The 7,029-nt window shown below is 37.4% G+C and overlaps 1 long non-coding RNA gene across 1 annotated transcript; it reads right to left on the bottom strand.

The window, feature by feature from the left end:
* Nucleotides 1-2,563: 2,563 nt before the first annotated feature.
* LOC122834195 lies at nt 2,564-4,798 on the bottom strand. Its single transcript, XR_006371150.1, has 3 exons — nt 4,760-4,798; nt 2,918-2,989; nt 2,564-2,603 (listed from the first exon to the last, which is right to left on the bottom strand). It is a non-coding gene; the product is annotated as an uncharacterized LOC122834195 (long non-coding RNA).
* Nucleotides 4,799-7,029: the final 2,231 nt, after the last annotated feature.

Below are 7,029 nucleotides of genomic sequence, written 5' to 3'. Positions count from 1 at the left end.
CAGAGAAACTGTAGTTTCTCTGGGCTTTGATACTAAATGAGCTTTAAGGGTCAGAAAAACTCAGGAAGAGCAAAACAAATGTCATAATAACTGTAGAAACTACAATGCAACAGCTTTACAGGAACTAATATGAGCATTTTCAGATTATTAAGCAGATCTGTCAACAGATTTCGCTGGTAGTTTTTACTGCATTCAGTCTCTAATCAGGAATTTATCCAATTTCTTCTTGTGATTAAAGTTGTTGAAAAACCTTCATCTTGTCTCAGTGATTTCATATTTTAGGGAGTTATTGATTTGAAAACAACTCTGCATGTTTGTTTATATCAGAACAGATCAAAAAGTTGCTTCTGAGGATTCGATTCAAGGTTTCTCTGTTCAGCCCACGCACAAACACACACACACACGGACACACAGCAGACACAGACACACACAGCAGACAGACACACACACACACACACTCAGCGGACACACACACACACACACGGACACACAGCAGACACAGACACACACAGCAGACAGACACACACACACACGGACACTCAGCGGACACACACAGACACACACACACAGACACACACACACGGACACACAGCAGACACACACACATACGGACACGCACACACACGGACACACACAGACACACACACACACACGGACACACAGCAGACACACACACACACACACGGACACACAGCAGACACAGACACACACACACACGGACACACAGCAGACACACACACACATACGGACACACAGCAGACACACACACACACGCGGACACACAGCAGACACACACACACACACACACGGACACACAGCAGACACACACACACACACACACGGACACACAGCAGACACACACACACACACACACGGACACACAGCAGACACAGACACACACACACACGGACACACAGCAGACACACACACACACACACACGGACACACAGCAGACACACACATACGGGTTTTGGTGGTTTAGAGGGACAATTTTTTCAAACCAGTTTTTTGCAACACTAAACAGTCACCCCTTTCCACTTGTGCTAGAAAGACGTAGTAAGTTGTCAAAAATCTTGTTTGAGCTACACAACATAGATCTCACTTGAAAACTTCAATACACACATCAGAACTCAAAATACAAGAACCTGATGCAATGCTGTATTAGAAGGACAGACGATAATGAGGTGCTTGGCTCCGCCCATGATACCAACAGTAATTGTCAGGGCCAATTTTATTTATCAGGACCACAGCATACACAAACATGAAATATATATGTATTAAGTCCAAACATGGAAATATGGAATATGGCTACACAGAAAGTGGACTTTATTTACAGCACCTTCACTAAGAACTAGAGCAACAATTCTGTTTGTGAACATAAAGGAAAATCTGTGAATGGCAAAGTTAAATGAATTATGGGTCTATTGTTAAATCAAAAAGATAATGCTGGCATTCTATTATAGTGGCCAGTTGTCCTTTCTTGATGTGTTCGCCAAAGTGCCTCATGACCGCAGCAATCTCCAGGAGATCATGGATGCTTTTTGCTCTCCTAGCACTTTCCATAGATGCTAGAAAAAAAATAATTCATTAGTGAAAACCAACTCCAATTGTTAATTTTTCTTGGTTATAAATTATGTAATGCCTGTTTTCAAATAAGCATTCATAAAGAACATACATTAGTGGGAGAAGCTACAGAAATGAGCATGTAGGTTGCATCGATGAAAATTAATTTCTGCAAATGCCAAACAGGTTAACACTTGGTATGGTTGCTTGGTATGTATGATTAATTATTTGAGGGAATTCTAGAAAAAAAATTTTTTTTTTCATAATTTAAAATTGCATTTGTTTGACAAACAGGCCTCAGCAGCTGGTGAAGAACCATCCAAAGCCAAAAGACTTGTTCCTCCTTCTAATGCTGGTGCCTAGTCTTTTTTCCAGTGAAGGAGATCCACTCTGAACCATCTCACTGACTCCACCAAAATACAGGTTCTGTACAGGTGCAGCATCAGCAAAGGGCGTTTATTGAGATCTCTGGTTTCCTAAAACCAGAGATTAATCAAATTAAGATGTTAAATTTGGTTAATATCTTAAAATTAACCAAATTTAAAGATATACTCTGATTACTTTGCTTATTAGTTTTGTGGTGCTTTGATATTTTGAAAAAAATATAAATATGTGAATGTATTTCAGATTAAGATTGGGATAGAGAAAGTAGTATAAACAGTCCCATTACTGATCACCAAATTAGATTTTCTAGCATCTGAACATTGGCTGTGTGAAAGTTTATCATTTTAATACAAGGCACAGTTAAATGGTATGTGTGTGGTAATTTAAGCCAGATGACATATTGGATAATGTCTGCTCAAAATATCATGCATAAAGAAGAACATGGTCACCCTATTGCCTTTCAGTGGTGTAGATCATTACTTTTGACCATGCTTCAGTTGTGCTTTTGAGCTTAACTAGCTTGGTGTTTCAAGACTTGTGTAGGTGTGGTGATTTACCAGAATTTTTATTTGTGTTCCTTTTCTCTGGGGCTCTATGTCCTTCTGTTTTAGTTTTCTGTTGAGCTCTTTCCCCTTACCATCTGTGTTTACTTTGTGCTGAAAAGAACATATAAAAAATATGGGGTTAATCAACTGAAAAGTAAAGAACACTTGCTTAAGGTGAGTCTCTTCCCAATGTAGAAAACAGTTCTCCATATTCCTGCACATTACATGTTGAATATTACACAAGACCTGTGTGTCTGTGCACTTCTACATGTAACTTTCAATTTTGTAACTTCAAAACTCAGTCCTCTATATACCTGCATCTTACATGATGAATATTACACAAGACCTGTTTGTTTGAACAGTAGTTAATACCATTTTAATGACTTCATTTAGAAAATAAGTTGGTCTATGGAGACCAATAGTACCTCAGGAGGGTTGGTTAAAAAGGATCCCCATGCATCCACGTCACCAGCCTGATACGGTTCCTTTTTGGAAATCTGAAATGTAAAGAACACTCATTGAATGCGAGTTTGTTCCCAATGTAGAAAACAGTCCTCCTTATTCAGGGACCTTACATTTTGAGTATTACACAGGACCTGCGTGTATAGGCATTTCTACATGTCACTTTCATTCTTTCAAAACTATGTCCTCCTTATTCTGGCACCTTACATGATGAGTATTACACAGGACCTTTGTGTATGGGCGTTTCTACATGTAACTTTCATTCTTTTGTACTTGTAATTTCAAACCTCTGTCCTCCCTTTTAATGCAGCTTTACATATCAAGTTCTAGACAATACCTGTGTGTTTGAACAGTACTTAATATCATTTCAATTACTTAGTTTTAGAAAATATGTTGGTTGTTGGACACCAAAATTACCTCTGGAGGGTTGGTTGAACAGGATCCGCATGTTTCCACATCACCAGCCTGACACAATTCATCTTTGGAAATCTGAAATGTAAAGAACACTCATTGAATCCAAGTTTGTTCCCAATGTAGAAAACAGTCCTCCTTATTCAGGGACCTTACATTTTGAGTATTACACAGGACCTGCGTGTATTGGCTTTTCTACATGTCACTTTCATTCTTTCAAAACTATGTCCTCCTTATTCTGGCACCTTACATGATGAGTATTACACAGGACCTTTGTGTATGGGCGTTTTTACATGTAACTTTCATTCTTTTGTACTTGTAATTTCAAACCTCTGTCCTCCCTTTTAATGCAGCTTTACATATCAAGTTCTAGACAATACCTGTGTGTTTGAACAGTACTTAATAACATTTCAATGACTTAGTTTTAGAAAATATGTTGGTTGTTGGACACCAAAATTACCTCTGGAGGGTTGGTTGAACAGGATCCGCATGTTTCCACATCACCAGCCTGACACAATTCATCTTTGGAAATCTGAAATGTAAAGAACACTCATTGAATGTGAGTTTGTTCCCAATGTAGAAAACAGTCCTCCTTATTCAGGGACCTTACATTTTTAGTACTACACAGGACCTGTGTGTATAGGCGTTTCTACATGTCACTTTCATTCGTCTGTATTTGTAATTTTAAAGCTATGTCCTCCTTATTCTGGCACCTTACATGATGAGTATTACACAGGACCTTTGTGTATGGGCGTGTTACATGTAACTTTCATTCTTTTGTACTTGTAATTTCAAACCTCTGTCCTCCCTTTTAATGCAGCTTTACATATCAAGTTCTAGACAATACCTGTGTGTTTGAACAGTACTTAATAACATTTCAATGACTTAGTTTTAGAAAATATGTTGGTTGTTGGACACCAAAATTACCTCTGGAGGTTGGTTGAACAGGATCTGCATGTTTCCACATCACCAGCCTGACACAATTCATCTTTGGAAATCTGAAATGTAAAGAACACTCATTGAATGTGAGTTTGTTCCCAATGTAGAAAACAGTCCTCCTTATTCAGGGACCTTACATTTTTAGTACTACACAGGACCTGTGTGTATAGGCGTTTCTACATGTCACTTTCATTCGTCTGTATTTGTAATTTTAAAGCTATGTCCTCCTTATTCTGGCACCTTACATGATGAGTATTACACAGGACCTTTGTGTATGGGCGTTTTTACATGTAACTTTCATTCTTTTGTACTTGTAATTTCAAACCTCTGTCCTCCCTTTTAATGCAGCTTTACATATCAAGTTCTAGACAATACCTGTGTGTTTGAACAGTACTTAATAACATTTCAATGACTTAGTTTTAGAAAATATGTTGGTTGTTGGACACCAAAATTACCTCTGGAGGGTTGGTTGAACAGGATCTGCATGTTTCCACATCACCAGCCTGACACAATTCATCTTTGGAAATCTGAAATGTAAAGAACACTCATTGAATGCGAGTTTGTTCCCAATGTAGAAAACAGTCCTCCTTATTCAGGGACCTTACATTTTGAGTATTACACAGGACCTGCGTGTATAGGCATTTCTACATGTCACTTTCATTCTTTCAAAACTATGTCCTCCTTATTCTGGCACCTTACATGATGAGTATTACACAGGACCTCTGTGTATGGGCGTTTCTACATGTAACTTTCATTCTTTTGTACTTGTAATTTCAAACCTCTGTCCTCCCTTTTAATGCAGCTTTACATATCAAGTACTAGACAATACCTGTGTGTTTGAACAGTACTTAATATCATTTCAATGACTTAGTTTTAGATAATATGTTGGTCGTTGGACACCAAAATTACCTGTGGAGGGTTGGTTGAACAGGATCCGCATGTTTCCACATCACCAGCCTGACACAATTCATCTTTGGAAATCTGAAATGAAGAGATGTATACTGAATGAGTCCATAGAAAAATAAAATCCACCTATTTAATGAACCTGTCCAGCTGATTGTTAAACAGACATTTTATGTATTGACACTGCAAAATATGTCTCCTGCTATAAAATGTTCATTAATATAAGGTCAAAATATACTAATTTACATATGACAGTTTCTAGCATTTTGGATAGCGCTGAACAAGTTGAAATGGTGGTCTGGTTAAGTCTTTCTCCAAAATCTGGTTTTAGGCACTCTGCTAATCACTTCTTGTTTTCAACTATAATGAAACTCTGTACTACAACTTGACATTTCCTTCAAAAATATTTTCAATGCTAGTAGAATGACTTGTGATAGTATTTTCACACTTACTCACCCTTCTTCTCCATAGCCAGTCAGAATCACTACAATTATAAGTCATTTCTTCCCCTGGACCAATATCTTTGAGTGCAAACAAACAGAGATGACGTCTTCCATCCACCCTTGTAACTTTCATTTTGTTGTTTGTGTTCATCTCTTCATCATTTACCAGCCTCCCCAATGATCCATGTTCTCTGACAGCATCAACACTAAAATATTAAGTATGCTATAAGAATAATTATACCATGCAACGGAAATGATTTTGCATATTTGGTGTTTGCATGTCAGAAGAATATTCCTCCTCCAACTAAAACTACTTTTACTGATGAAGCTGAAAATGTTTACATCACTTTGATTAAATATAAAATAAAAAACAACATTAAAACAGTCACATACCAAAGCTGTTGTCCATTGAACTTGAAATCAAACATAAAAGCCTGGAGTGCATCATGGTAAATTTTCAATCGGTTTTCTTGTTCCTTCCTACTTATGACTTCCTCTGCACTCAATAAGGAAATCTCCTTTTGAAAGCACTGGCAGCTGAACACACCCGACCTGCAGGTAAACATAATGAGTAAGGTTGAATAAACTTTAAACAATGCATATCTTTCAAATAGTAGCAAATGAGATTATTAAAATTTTTCAAAATCAGTTAATTGATCTAATTTGAGGTCTTTCTGTGTTACTTGAACATTTGTTTGTCAGCTGAGTGGTGCTTCTAAATGTCACTCATTCTTTTATACTTGGAATTTCAAAACACAGTCCTCCTTTATACATATATATATATATGATCTATGCTAGTGTGCAGTATAAAAATAGTTTAAAAGTCAAAAGCAAGACAAAAGTAAACAAAAACAATCCTTTAATAAACTCTGGAATCCTGTACGTAAAAAAGTCACAACTCACCTTTAAATGAATTGATGTATTTTACATCAAATCCCTCTTTATCTTCACCCAAGGAGAATAATAGCTGGCATCATGTTTGGGATTTCTTTTTGCTCTCTGAGACCTTGTTGCTGACATCTCCTGCAAAGATCAGAGTAATTTGTTGTTGAGTAACAACATGATGCTGTACATCAGGAGTGTCAAACTCCAGGCATCGAGGGCAGTGTACTGCAACTTTTAGATGTTCCTCTGGTCCAAAACACCTGAATTATATGACTGAATTAGCTTCTAAGGGCAGTCAAGTTGATGACCTGCTGATGACCACCTCATTTGATCCAGCCATGTGGCATCACAGACACATCTAAAAGTTATTGTATACAAGCCCTCAAGACCTTGAGTTTGACACCTCTGCTGTACACAATATGATTTGATTTTATTGTATCACGAAAAACCTGTACTGAAGTACACAGTATTACATAATTGACTTTCTATTGACA

Source organism: Gambusia affinis, linkage group LG07, assembly GCF_019740435.1.
Source record: "Gambusia affinis linkage group LG07, SWU_Gaff_1.0, whole genome shotgun sequence".
Classification (NCBI taxonomy): Eukaryota; Metazoa; Chordata; class Actinopteri; order Cyprinodontiformes; family Poeciliidae; genus Gambusia; species Gambusia affinis.
This window is presented reverse-complemented; position numbering and strand designations above follow the sequence as displayed.